Source organism: Cyanistes caeruleus, chromosome 1 (genome assembly GCF_971803275.1).
Source record: "Cyanistes caeruleus chromosome 1, bCyaCae1.hap1.1, whole genome shotgun sequence".
In the NCBI taxonomy this organism is placed as follows: Eukaryota; Metazoa; Chordata; class Aves; order Passeriformes; family Paridae; genus Cyanistes; species Cyanistes caeruleus.
In genome coordinates this window covers 7801811-7816930 of record NC_141701.1, presented here as the reverse complement: position 1 = coordinate 7816930, position 15120 = coordinate 7801811, and the positions used below count along the sequence as shown (strand labels likewise).

General features: G+C 41.6%; 1 protein-coding gene across 2 annotated transcripts in view; it reads left to right on the top strand.

The window, feature by feature from the left end:
• Positions 1-230: 230 nt before the first annotated feature.
• Positions 231-15120, top strand: part of LOC111925156 (uncharacterized) — a 31878-nt gene continuing 16988 nt past the window's right edge. For both annotated transcript variants that reach the window (XM_086878275.1, XM_023921556.2), the window contains exon 1: positions 231-15120. This exon is cut by the window's right edge. The gene's annotated coding sequence lies outside the window, so the exon portion shown is untranslated.

Here is a 15120-nt window from a genome sequence, read left to right as displayed (position 1 = left end):
CTGTAATAGGCAGATCTCTTAAATAAAAAGTACCATATCTAGCTACCTAGTCATCACCTCAATGTTTCCTTCTGCTTTTATATTTCTTAATTCAAACCATGAGGGTCTGTCCCAAAACTTCTTCTTCCTATTCCCACATCAGATGCTCATTTTCTGCATATATATGTGTGTTTATATATATATATATATATGTATGTATGTATATGTATATGTATATATGTATATTTTTTTTTCTTCATTTTGCTGTGCAGAATAATAAATAAATAAATGATTCTATGATGTCTGCTGGGCTGCCATTTTAAAGTCAGGCAAAACAGCAGGGTGTGGGAAGAAGGGAGGCAAATTGGGACTGCAAATCCACAGACAGGTGACATTTTGGAACAGAACAACAGGAGATGGCTTCCTGTCAAGCAGCAATAAGAAGAGGAAGAATGAAAAATAGCCCCCCAAAGAAAATTGTTCTGTCCCAGGCAAATGACGGTGGAAGGATTTGGTAAAGTGACAGTGGGGGACTTAATGCTGTCAGGTAAGTACAACAGTGTCAGGAAGAGTGACTCAGGGAAGGTGAGTCAGAGCCAGCTGCCATCAGGAAAATAAGTGCCTGGGCCATGAGGAAGATCTGTCACTTGGTGCCTTCTTGCAAGGCAGCCATGCCACAGCTTGACCTCAAAGCTCCTGTGCACAGCACATCCTGCACAGAGCCTGACGGGGTGTGCTGCCAGGTGGGGACTCTGCTCTCAAGGGGAACAGAGGGGGTGAGAATCTTGGGTGAGAATCACCAGTAGGCCAGGATAAAAGGTTAAGACTGGTGCCATCAGGGTTAAAAATGAAGAGGTGCTTGCAAAATTCTGGAAAGCAATGAATGTTGTGAAGAGTGATGAGAAATGCACCTTCCTGTTGTTTTGAAGTCCTGCACTGGGCTTAGCATGCCAGGAGTGCTTTCCAGCACCATGAAGCCATAGAGCTGATCAGTTCATCCTAAACAAAAAGACATCAGGGCAAAAGCCAACATTTAGCTTTATTAGATATTCCCCATGATGCTGTATCTCTAGGATCCACACAGGAAAATGTGCCTGGATATCTATACAAACTGTCTAAAATGGTACTTTAAAACAGTATGAAAGATGAATTTTATGTATGCATATGATATGAAAATATTTGAGGAAGTGAGAGTACCATTTTTCTAGGAGGCTGAAGGCACCAGAAACCCCAAGGATGTCCTTTTCCTTTTGAAATTCAGTTTTCTGGAGGCTCTGAGAAGCACCAGAAGGTTTGGAAGGCTGTGAGCAGGATCTATCTGTTCCAGATACTGGACATTCAGACTGATTTTGCTCACAAAAAAGAGGTGCTTATGAACTAATTCCCAGCTATGCTTTCCAAGCAAGTTCATCTAACCACAGCAAGATTTATATCTTTATCTAAAAAAAAAAAAAAAAAAAAGTTTCTAAAAGTCTTGGTAAACACCAGCTATTTGATGATGTAGAAAATAACTGACTTTGAAGGCAGCTAAGCCAAAACCACATTTTAACCACTGTTAATGTCAGTGTTAGGCTAAATTTAGCCTAAATTCAAAACATTTTTTTCTTCTCCACTCTCCTACATGGTAATGGTGTTTTAGTAACAAAAGACATTGTAAAGGACATTTCCATGAAATGATAACATTAGGGGGCAGTCCTCAGCTAGCAGCCAGTCCTATGAGTTCATTGAACAGCTGTGTTTATATGGGGTTGTTTGCAAAATTTATGTTTGAGTTTGTTTTAACCTTACTTTATTGCTACTGGAGAAACAATAGATCTTTTCCATTACAAGTCATCGAGTGCCACATTAAAATACAGCAGGGGGGTGAAAGTCTCTGTGCCCCTTCTCCCCATAAATCTCTGATTACATATATATGTATATTTTTTGTTATAAACAGAAAAGCCCTGCACAGGCACCTTCTCAATGAGCTGCTGAACAGTATTGCATCCATCCAGGTTCTTATTTTGCTTTTTCCTTGGGTCTGCATGACTGAACTTTTCACAGGTGTGCTGTCTTGTTTCTCAGTTTCCTGGGCAGGTCAAACACATCATGACCTGTTCGAAGCAGGCAAACAAAATCCATACAAGTGTCTGTGGGGTAGGCCCCTTTGGCCTCCTCTGTATCCTTTCAGTGAGTAGGTAAACCAAAAACATTATTGCAAGCACCTTCTTACTCGTCTGGTTTTCATCTCACACCATTCCATTGTTTGTTTATGAGTTGTTACTTCTGCCCTCCTGCAGGGCAACATCACCTCCTCCTGTACCTTTTGTTTATCACTCCTGAGTCCACTGCAAAAACTAGGTCTGCAGTTTAGGAGAGCCTTTTGTGACTTTTTCCAGTCTGTTTTGGAAGCTTAACACCTTTTCCTTCTGAGACAGATCTGCACTCCAGCTCTCTCAAATTCTCCCAGTTACCCAAGCCTTTCCTTGCTTGGTTGTTTTCTTGCCAGAAATATCTGTTGCAGCACCCAGGTCCCTGTGTGTGGTACTGAGGGAGTGGTGCCCTGTCCCCCATGTGAACTCAGTGCTCTGACTGAGCTTCCCTGGGCCCCAGGCCACCAGCAGCCACTGCAGCTGTGCCTCAGCATCCCCAGCACTACCCCTCTGGTATGCCTAGGCTTCCTGCTGTGGTGCTCCATGTACATCCTACCCTGAGAATCTGGAGTCCCAGCACAATTCAGATGCCCTGGACTCCTGTCAGCAGCTTCACGGGTACTACACATCATCTCCTGGATCCATGCCCTCCTAAGAAATACAGCCATTCCTGGCATCCTCTCCTACAGGCTGAATGCCAATGTATAATGCTTTCAGTCCTGCCACTGTGTCATCCTTGCTTCTCCCTGGCCCTGTCCTGCATCTCTGCAAAACACTCATCTTCATGGATGCACTCCAGGTGCCCTTTCTTTGGATCCCGCTGGTTTCCCTCTGTGTACCATCATCCCAAATGGAGACTCATTACTTCTGCTTGCCTCTTCGATATTCCTTGAGCCAGTTCACAAAATACTGCTGATGAAAAAAGGGAGAAAAAGTCCAAAGAAATGGACAGTTTTCCCTTACCTTGAGGTGAGATGACATGTTGTATCCATGATTCCATTTGTGTCTATTTGCATTTGCCACTTACATATGTGGGCAGGAATTTGCATTTACAGAGAAACAGAGGTCAAAAACCTGACTTGATTTACCAAACATTCAAAGCAGGTGTGGAAATAGGAGCAATTCTCCAACTACTCTGTCCAGTTCATCTACACTCTGTCTTGGAGCTGGCCTTTTAATGAGTAGCTTTGCAGATTTTCAGCCACTGATGCCAGCTATTTCCACACAGAGTGCATTCGGCCTGCATCTGCCGTGAGAGGTCAGAGAGTCACGTGCCAGAGATTTTTAAATACAATTCTACATAAAGCTGTTGGCCCCAAACCAGCTGTGGATATGCTAAAGCTGCCTCAAGCCTCTGGATGTGAATGTAGCAGCAATGGGCTGAGGAAAAGCCATCCTGTGCCCCTCCACAGTATCGCTTCCTGCAGCTATTTAGGGCCGTGGGAAGGACACCAGGCATGATGGACTGAAGCTGGAAGCTTTTACAGCAAATTCTGCCTCCCAAATGCTTCCTCAGCTCGTTGCATCTCTATGACCACGGCAGGTACATCGATCTAGCTGACAGACTAAGGTCCTATAGCTCAGTTTTATATAGATGAACTGTAATTTAAGTAATAGGATGTTTAAATAATATTGTGTCACTTTTACATTTCACCTCCCTTTCCCTTGAATGAAAGTGCCTGTCTCCTTTTGACAGGTGGACATTTATTTTTTTCTCTTCCTTTTCCCCACAAAGACTTTGCCTGAAGGACATCAGGAATCATAATAATGGTTGATGCTTTCATGAGATTCTTACAGATTATGGCTAAATGGAATGGTACTGTAATGTGATTGCCTCCCCAGTCTTACTCCTGCTGTGCCATGTAATGGCATGGCAGGGCTCTCTGCTGGGATTAAAGCCAGTCAGACTGAAAATTGACTTGCCTTGGGGGCCATCAAGCAAATTTAAATGGCTACTTCAAGATTCTGCCTGCCAGTGAGCCATTTCTCCAGAGGATTAGCAAAATGAATGAAATGTGGAGACAGTAGAGCAGTAGAAACTGTGCCATTAGGCCTACATGCTCTCTCTCTTCTTCTTTCTTATTTTATTCTAAATACTAATTCTAGTTCCTTATACTTGGTCTCTGTGTTCCACCTCATCTGCAAAATGGGAAGGGAGCTCAAAAGAGAAAAGCCGTGACCTACCCTTGCCTGGGCTTTAGGTAGGATGAGGACAGGGAGGGAAGAGGACTTGACCTTCTCTTTCATGCATTTTTCCTGAGGATAGAGGACCTTCTAGAGAGAATTCAGAATATATAAACATGTTTTCTGCTTGGAGTAACCCTCAAGGGTAATTCCTTCTGCAAGGCTAAAGCAGAGTGGTAGAAAGGAAAGAGTGTCCCCTACTGCTCTCGTGATCAGGCTCCTCTCCTGTCACAGCCACAGGGAACATCTGCTCCCTCCCTCCTGTGCTCACACTGTGCTGGGATGGGGGCTGTGTTCCCTTTGTTCTGTGACCTCCTGCTAGTCATGGGGAGGTCTCAACTGTATGGTGACAGTCTGGGTAGGCACAGGCAGTCTGGCTCCACAAGCATCCACTGGAGGTGAAGGCTCATTGTAGCAGATACTCACCAGTCTTCCTGTACTGGGAAAAATATTGGTGCCAGAGGAGGATTCACATCTACTCCCTTGACATCCAGTGCCCTTCAATAGATCCAGCTCTGCTTAAATTCTTTGGCTTTTCAGAGTATGTGAATGGGATTTAAGCATGTTTTGCTACTCCTGTGGATAGAAATGTTTTCCCATCTTAGTCCCCAAGAATGCTGAGTTAGGCATAGTGTGTTCTTAGCCTCTTTAGAGAAAGGTATTCACGAAATGTGACTGAATACCAGAGAGACACCACCACTTTCCTTGGCTGCACAGCCATGTCTTTTTTTCAGCTGCTTTCTCTAATATTGTGTCTAAAATTTTCCCTGATGCAGCTGAAGTTTAATTACTTCTTTCTCTATCATTGCTGACTAATGATAATAATTGCTTCCTGTCCTCTGGTGCAACATTCTTTCCCTTTATCTGCAGATAGTTATTGTGCCTCCCTTTGGTATTATTTCCTCTGTTCTGAAATTGCCCACAAGCACAGTCCCATTTCTTTTCTAGTTGCTAAATAAACCCCAGAAATGTAACAGTGAGAGTGGAACCTGGATATGGGCGGAGGATAGGCAGGTGGGATGATCCAGGAAACTGTCACTGGCAGAGAGTTTTGCTCTGCAGTAGGTTGCCTTGACAGCTTTTTGACAGTTCATACAAAAGGAACTGATGGTCTCAGCTCAGGTACTAATGGTCTAAATTCTACATTACATGTACTGAAAGTTATTACAGATCGTTTTATAACAGAAGTTGAGGCCTGAGTGGCCATGGAGATTGGCACACCACTTTTCCTCTGGAAAGACTCCTTACAGAGGAGGAAGGAAGAGCTCACTGGTTCCATTTTCAGAGGTGCAAAGCCAAGAGATGCAGCAAGTTGACTGAGGTTGCAGAGCCAGGAGGAAGAAATACATCTGATTCCCAAGGTGCAGGCAGTATCCCTAAATTGCTGTTTATTCTCAATTTCCTTCAGCATAATAAAACTCTAATTATCTTCAGAAGTACAGGATGATGACTCCAAGGCTTGCAGAAGGCTGTTCACATGATTAAAGCTCCAAATGTGGTTTTAAGTATTTTACTTGCTTCCGGTCTTCCTTTTTTTCAGGTAAATCTGCAGTCAGAACCAGCACCCATGGAGAAATTCAGCCAATGTACTACACTTCTGCTACTGAAAAAACTATTTTCCCCATTTCATTATTATGAACCAACTTTTTCTCAAGTTTAAAGGGATTTTTCCTGCTTCAGGGAAAAAAAAAATAAAATTACATCTCCGGGGGAAAAAAGAGACAAGATTTGTTATCTGCTAGTAGAGTTCATGGAACTTCTTGAAAATATTTGTAAATAGGTCTTCATTTAGCTGGCAAGGCTGACTATAAATAAAACTCCTCAAAGATTCTTTCAAATATAGTGTCTTATTTTCTTTTAAGAGAAGCACCTGACATTTAAATGCTTCTCAAGCAGAGTTCTCCATTCTGGTGACTTCTATAGAAATAGCTTCCAAACCCTATCTCCAGATAACAAAGACCTTTGGAAAATAAGTGTGAAAACTGGCATCTTTAGGGAAAGACAGAGGTTACCTCACTGCTGAAAGCAGAGGCAGCATGGATCACTGAGTCAGGCAACAAACTGAGACTGCAGAGCTTCTGCACGATGGCTTGCTGTGTTCACCTTTCTGCTGTTGTGTACTTAGATTAAAATTGCATAGAGGTACAGGCTTTTCCTTAGTAAGCATTTCTATATCACCGAATACAACATTGTTCCCCATCTTAACAGACATTTCTGCATGCACTAAAAACAAAATACAGTAAAATAAATAAATAAAGGAGAATAACTCATGCCTCTCCTAACTACTTTTTTATTTTTTTTAATGTTTTTTCTGCCACTGTCAGCTTTTTGTACTTTGTACGTCATCTGCAAGTAAATATCAGATAAAGACAGACCTTGCTCAAAACAGCTGAAATACAAAATTGAGATGAAACTGAGATCATACAAAATTGAGATGAACTGAGATGAGAAACAAAAAAGGAAAGGGATACAAACATGGTTGTTGTACTGGTTCTGGCTGGGATGTCAGCCTGAGTTTGATTTGTGACCAAAAGAGTGTTGGTAACACAGGGATGGTTTCATTACTGCTCAGCAGAGCTCACACAGAGCCAAGGCCTTTTCTGCTCCTTATCCCACCCCACCAACTAAGAGGTTGGGGTGGAACAAGGAGTAAAGAAGGGACACAGCCAGGACAGCTGACCCTGACTGATAGAAGGGATATTCCAGACCTTATGACATTAAGATCATCAATAAAATGGGGGGAAATAAAAAGGAAGATGAGAATATTCATGGTTATGACATTTGTCTTCTCGAGTATCCATTACATGTGATGAAACTCAGCTTTCTAGTAAGTGGTTGGACATCTGCCACTCCATGGAAGTAATGAATGCTTTGCTTGTTTCGCTTTTCCTGAGCACAGCTCTGTTTCACTTATTGAGCTCTTTGATTCCTTAAGTTTTCAGCCTTTTTAATTGAGATTCTCTCCCTTGTGTCCTGCTGGAGAGGAAGGGAGTGAGTGAGTGACTGGACTGCTGGCTAGGGTAAACTCACCACAGTAATAAACACCAGACATCCAACCAGTTAACAACTGTCAAATGTTTTAAAGACCTCATGGCAAATGATTTCCACCACCACTCAATGACCAGCTCAGGATGATGCAGCTCCTGTGGATTTTTGCAAGGCTAAAAGCAGAAGACAGAAAGAATAGCAGGGCTAACCTTGTGATTTTGAATGCCAACCATGAAGGGCAATTGGTTGGTGAATCAGTGCAGTTTTGTCTGCATAGGATGGGGTAGGGGAAAGAAACACAAGAAAAGAAAATCAGGTTTTGCTCAATGTACAAATCCAAGTTGTTCCATCACCTACCAGCAGGTCAGTTGCAGCTCATTATTGCTGTGAGGATAGAGGTGGTTGTGCAAATGAATGGGATGAGACAGCAGAAGCTTACTCAGGCTAAACTGATGCAGTCGCTGACTTTGGGAAGGGAAAGTTTCTCTAGCAGGTGTCCTTGTCTGCATTGTGCATAAAAGAAAAAAAAAAGCCTAACAAATCCACCACCACCAAGTATAAGGTGGAGTTATATGTGTTGTTTGGAATTTGGTTGTTTTTTTTTTTTGTGTGTGTTTGTGTGAACAGTGGCAGTGCATTTCAGCCAAGGTTAACTGACCTCCATCTATTTTATTATATAAAAATGACCTGTATTTTGGGTTTTGCTGTTTTTTGTCCTTTATATCATCTTTGGAAGTTTATCTCCCCTGCTTCTCTAAAGACAAACCAAAAGATCAACAACCATAGAAGAGTGTAGACACTGACCTTGGAAATACGGAGATGGCTTGGCTAAGCACATAGGTGCAATGAGGCAGCACTAATTCTTGTCCAGGTGTCTGGGAGACAAAATACAGTATAATTCAATAGAATGAAGCCATGGGAGGTGTGGTGGTGGGAGAAAGGGAGAGCGTTTTCACAGCACTCTGTGATTAGCTGAGTGATGGTGGGGACACACCACTTCCACAGCACTCTGGTGTCCTTCTGTGTGTCTGTGCTGTCCTGTGTGTCTGTTCTGTCGCCTGGCTCTAGTCTATGAGGGGTGCTCAAGTACAGTTTTGCTTCACATAGGTTTGGTGCTCATAATAATTTTGGAGGTAAAGGGTAATTAAAAAAAAACCAAACAAACAACACAGAGACAAATGTTCTCCCAGGGAATTAGATCCTCTGCTGTAACCTTTCAGTAAGCGTTGTGCCTCTCATGTTTTGGGCTGTATCATGTTATGCTGCTGTTCTTAGATCAATACAACACAGATGATTGGAGCACATGAGACTGTAGCCATGTACAGCTCTTTTTAATTATGTCTGTATGAACCCCAGTGTAGGTGTCTATTCTGATTTAATAATGTCTTATTTCAATATAGTTTGAATCTGTTCCATGCTGATTTAACCTAAACCAAAATAAACCCTTTCCTAAGCCACAAAAAGACTGCTCATTCTTTTATAATTAACTTCACTAAAGATACCTTGTCTTAAATTAAAAATTATTAAGGTGGTTTGGAAAAAAAACCTTTACAACCAAGCTGTTAATGGAAAGCCTATTGAAGTGAAACCAGAGCTGGGCGGAAAGCATTTCAGTAAGTTTATATTTAACGTGTTTCTGAAATCTAAGACAGATCCAAAGCTAGCTGTTAGAATTTGTCTTTCACATGCTGCCTTCTCTCTATTGCTGTCTTCATGTGCACAAACCCAGTGTTTGTGCTTGACTCTATAGGAGCTGTCTTTTCCCTGTGCCTGCTTAGGATCCAGCAAAGGAGCAGATGCAATCTCATCTGTTACTGAAATTACAGTAGAAAGGCTCGTTACTCCAATTGCTCCCTCATCCATCCTACTTCCTTTTTCTCCTCCTGGGCTTGATTGATATTCAGAGGGCAAAATAACCCTGGAATTTTTTTTAGGAGTAAATTGCAAACAATGCTGTAGTAGAAGTTCATCTATCACTCTGAATATAGTGTATTCTGATTTTTAAAAATTACAGGTTTATGTCAGCATTGCAGGGAACACAAAAGTTTTGATCACATGCAATCACAAAAATGAAACTCAGATTAATCTTACATTGTTTGGAGATACAGAGGTAAATCAAAATAAAAATCTGGTTTTATTTTATATAGTTTGTGTTTACACTACAATCTTGGGTTTTATCTTTCACTCCTGTGGCACTTGATGGACAGTTTTGGATGGTTTCCCAAACTAAACTCAGAAAAGGGATGCCAAGAAATGGCACTTCACAGTCTACAGCTGGCAGGGAGGAGTTTGTGCATCATGTCTGCATGTTATTTACAAGAGGCTGGCATGGAGCCCCATCAGCTTGTGACTGCACTGGGTGGAGGTGGGGTGTTCAGCCATCCTTGTGTGGGGAAGGAGGCTGTTCTGATCCAGAGTTAGAGGCACCAGAGAGGTGAAATACCGGGCAAACTTGTTCACAAGGATCACCTCTAAGCTTCCAGCCCCCTTTATTTCATTTTATGCTAGATACAGAATGTAGAAAGCTCTATGAGTATCTATGTCTTAGGCAAGGATGCATTCCCCAACTTGGCCTTTACTTTGATGAGCATCTGTCCTAAAACACTGGCCATGCCATGGGACATGTAGAGAGTCATTGACACGTCAGTCATAACACCCTGAATGTGGGAGTCCTCATTTTTTGGTGGTCTTGTGTCAGAGACAGACTCTTTCTGGGAAAGACAGACAGACATTTTCCTGACTTTAGATCATGAGTGAGCTGCAAGACAAAAGGGTCACGCTGGTAGGGATGCCATTGGAGCAGAATGAGCAAAGTGAAGCTTGTAGATGGTGAGTTAAAGAGGTGGAGCACCTGGGGTGTTTGCAAATGAACTGTTGGGAAAAAGTGTTGCAATTAGGACCTAGTAAAAGAAGATGCTTCTAATTCATTACACACCGTTAACATAGTTGTGGGCACTGAATCCCTCCACCACTGCCTGTGTGCAATGCATCGTCCCTTTAGAGGAACTTGAATTACTTCCCAAATGGTTTTTCCAATTTCAGGTGAATATTGTGTTTCAGACAACAGCACAGCAGTGTCTCTGGGATGAGAGTTGTTCTCTTTTGTGTAGAAAATTAATGGCTTGTTTTGTTCAAACACTCTCTGTCTTCTCCCCATGATGATAATTTATTTTAAATTATATTTAATGGTAAAAAGCTGCAGCAGCTGAAGCCAGGATCAAGGTGAACTATCTTCCCATTTAGAAAATGGAACAGCTGTCTTTCAATTGAGATACAAAATGAGAGGTCCTGGCCAGTTGTGGTTGTTTGAAGACTGGCTTGCAGAGCTACCTAGAAAACAATGGTCCATTTCTTGCCTTTGGCCTGAAATTCCTGTTGCAGTTACAAACTAGGAAAGCTCTTTTCTTCTTTTCCAGAGCTTTTGTGTACTGTTTCTAGCCTTGCTAAAACAGCTGCTGTCTGCTGCAAAGACAACTACATTTTGATGGTGGATGGACATGAACCCAGAATGAGAAGACATGGAAGGACTGTGTGGTCAAGAGGGAACCCAATGTTGTTGTTTTGTCATGTATCAGAAATGTTAAATGTTAAACCAGAAAAGCAGCACCAAAATCTTCCAGCTGTAGAAATAGGCAGACATGGAAATTGTTCAAGGAACGAGACACATCTCCAGGAAAGGAGACTTTTTCTAGTTACAGATAAAAACTGGGTTTTCTAGCTTTGGAGATCCCATATATGCTGAGGGATATGTATATATCCCATATATACCCTGATCATTTGGAAAGCTGAGGAAGGCTGAAATTGCCACATGGACAGTTGAAGCATCCCATCTTCAAAACATCTACCAAAATCAGTTTTGCAGAACTTACCCTTTCTAGCTATTTTAAAAAGTGGGTAAATTTCCAGGGAAATAGGAAGTCTCCATGAGCTGAACACTATTGAACATGTATATGAAGCACCTTTGAAAACTGCAAAATATAAACAATGTCTTTTTAAAATACTGTATTATTGGGGGAGACAAAGAACTTTGCAAATAAAAAGCTCAAAGCATTTTGATTCTCCTTGTGCACAAGGTTACCCATTCCTCCCTGAGGAAAGGGAGGGAGGGACTAAACATGAACTCAACCATCTCTGAGGTACTTGAGATAATTGTGGTGCAACTGGTTTGATTTGGAAATGGAATTAGAATGTTCTTTTTTGCTTTTCTAATTAATCAGGGTTGAATGTCTGTATTTGCAGCTCCTTCAATTAGTTCTCTGCAGATCGAACCCCACCCAGTCTATTAAATACTGAGATTTGTGTTTGGAGTGAAAGAGCTCTACAGATCTAAAGCTCTCAGCTAAATTACTTCTCTCAGAAGTTACATTTTAGGAGTTGTGGAAAGCAAAACACAAAACTTGCCAGAGGTTGGTAATTGCAGTCCAACTGTTTCCTTCCTCCCTTCAAACCAAATCTTGCAAGGAGTCAAGCAAGCCAAACACTGTCTGTGGTGTTTCTGGTTGACATTCAAGTTCTCTTTTTGTTGGCAACAAGGAAGAACAAAGTGAGTTTGCAGCAGAATTTTAAATAGCCAAAGCCTAAGGAGTGTAAAATTATAAATAAAACCAAAAGCAAACCTAAACAAAGAAAGCTCCAAGCCCTTCTCCCAGCTGTGCAAGTAGTAACATATGCACGTCTGAGAAAGTGCAAATTAAGACCAAGTCCAATCCAGAAAAATTTGAAAGAAGTCTGGAAATAAACTTTTTTTCCTAACAGCAAGAAAAGCAGGTACTGAGCACAGAGCTGTTGGTAAGATGGTGAGGAGTACATGCTCAGTCCCATCAGAGCTATGGGCACACAGCTGAATGCAAGGATAGTGATGCCTCCACTTGTCCCTGTGCAGCTGCAATTTCTACTCCGTGCAGTCCAGCTCTCAATGGCCAGGCTCCTTACAGACACCTCACAAAGTGTAGCAGGTTGACCCTCTCATGCTTTTTAGTGGCAATATTATTCTCAAAGTCTGTCCTTTCTTCCTCCTTTTCTCCTAATGAATTTTTTTTGCATCATTTAAGTGAAGAATTTGAAAATTATTCTGTATCTGAAAAAGCAGCTATGAAACCTGGGCTAGGAAAACCAGTTGTTAAAGATATTACTGCTCATTTTGACCAGCTTTTTCTATGCTATTGTCTAAAGTACCCAGGAGCATTTATCCTTTTATGTATATCCCTAGTACTGGCAGTAAGAGGAGATATTTATAAGAGTGCATGAGTTTTTCCAGTCTCCAGGCAATATTTCACAGTGGAGACCTTGGAACAAAAGTTTATGAACTTTCTGACACATAGCCCTTGCTTTTAGCTTTATGACACCACTTTTTAGTGTATTTTGAAAGTTATGACTCGAGTTTTAAAATTGTTTCATTAGAAGAACTTTCTCTTATGCTTTCAGATGGCCTCTGGTAACTTAGAGAGACTTGAAGACAAAAAAGATATATTCTCACTAAACCTGAGAGTGAAGATAGAACAAGTTTCACCAGTGAGAGGGTACTAGAGATGCCATGTTTTAACATGACCTGATTGCCAAAATCCATGGTCCCTTTGCATCACTACGCTGCATTTTCCTGAGGATGTCGTGACAGAGAGCTGTTCTAGCACTGTCACCCCAGGCAAATTGCAAGGCTTGTAAAGAACTGAAGAAGATTTCTGTTTGTTGCTGCACATACGATAATTTTTCCATTTCAATGAAACTTCAAGTGAGTACACTCAGATGAGTGTGTATCACATCCTTTCTCCTTGGCTAAGCAAAAAGTTCAATAGCCCATATGCATGAAACTAATGTAGAAAGTTGACACAGCTCTGAGACACTCAGTGCTGGTCCTATTTGGAATCATGGAGTTGTGATATGGGTTACTGAAAGGCATGAGAGAAGAGAGAAAGTAAAATGGAAAAGCATTTTTCTTTTACCATGCTTGGAAACTATTCTGCAGTTGAAAAATGAACAAGCTGCTCAACACAAACAGTTATGTCTTATCAGAGACACTTCTCAGTCATCATTTACTTGAGTCTTCTGGCTGCTTTGAGATGAAGTTTTTAGTTTTCAAAGTTCAGTTACCATGGAAGAGTCTATAAACTTGAAAGCTTCCTGGGATTTTTATTTTAACGTGTTTATTTTCCAAGGAGGTGTTCTTCGTGATCAGCAGGAAATGTATTGCACAAACAGCTTTTCATTAAGGACGCTTGACCGCAGCCCTGAGCCACAATGGATGTTCACAGAATTGAATGGAATGAGTTTCCCAGCACATCTGTGAGCTTCAAGGGAGGTGTACGTCGGCTTTCACGCTGAAGTCTCTGATTAAAGCAAACCACACAAAGGTGAAACGCAGCCTCCTTTTGTGGAGAGCAATTCTAGGCACTACTGGGTAAATTGCTGGGTCTGTGCTTACTGTAAAGAACAGGGATAGCAAGAGAAGGGACACACAAGCACTGCAACAGAAACAAAGAACCTTTTTGAAGGTTAGCAGTAAATAAAGAAATGTTCCAAATGTCAGATATATTTATGGAGTTTCTGTTGGTCATCAGGAGCCTTAATCAAGATGGTGGTATCTGATGTGTTCTTGCCCCTCTTTGCCATGCTTAGTGAGCAGAAGTGAGGTGAAAGGAATTTGTAGAACATGGTTGAGAGTAGAGGAAACTTTACATTCAAAAATCCATCAGGACATAATCATAAGGATGATCTTTCCAAGGATCCAAGGTTTTCATGTCAGAAAATGTTCTGGGAATACAAAGGGTCTTTACTATCACATCTGATTTATCCAACAGGTCTTGGTCAGCCATAGATACAGCTTAAATACTCTTCTCTGATGTTTCAGGAACTGCTCTGCCACTCTCAGGGAGGTAAAATGTGTTCAGTGAATGCCTTGAAGCTCTTTCCATGAGAAACCTCCAACCTTTTTCAACATCAGATCAGAGAGGTTGATGGAACATGCAGGCCTAGCTGTGATAGAACAGCGGAGGAAAAGACAGAGGGAGACATATGGGATGTTTGAAAATTCCCTTATTTTAAATCAGTAATTTCATGGCCTTTATCCCACCATCCTGCCTCAGAAGAGAAAGGCATTTCTGCCAGGGTGAAACAGAGTGCCAGGATAAGGTGATGGTTAGGGAGGTGTCAGTCTGGGGAAAGTACCAGGCTCCCAATAGAAGGATAATAATAGGTGAGAGAAGGATAAGAAAATATGTGTATGTTTAGCTTGATTCCCTGGTCTTCATCATCTTCTGGAGGAACCTTTACGAACAAATGAAATCTCTGTGACCTACAGTGCAGGCAGAGGGTATAAGCCTCACCCAGAGCTTTGCCTCTCCCTGTGTCCAGTGGGAATTAACTGACACTGAGGTCAATGTCTGAGCTTGGTTTTGCTCATGTAGATTGTTGCTCCCTGTCCTAGAAATTTGAAGCATTGCTGCTACTTAGATAATTGCCAGTAAAGCAGTGAAAAAGGGTTTGTGGTGAAACTAAATGGCTCTCAAAGTTGACATGAGTAAAAAGGCATCTATAAATACCATTTTTACATCAGTTTCATAGTCCTTGTGCACTCTCTTCTCCTGAGAGGCATTAGGGCTCTTAGCTGCACATTGAGAAACAATTCCTTCAGCGAGAGTACATTTTCTTCTGTAGAATCCAGAGTAAGAAACAAGACTGGTGCTAACTGGTAAATTAGTTTTGCCCTACTACTGCATTTTCATGCACATAACCATCACTTTAGTAAATAAGATCTGTGTAATTCTATTCCTCTGGGCAGCTGCTCAAGAAGGGGTTTCCCCCTCAAAAGATGCCCCACTGACTTCTCTGCTTTTCTGATTAG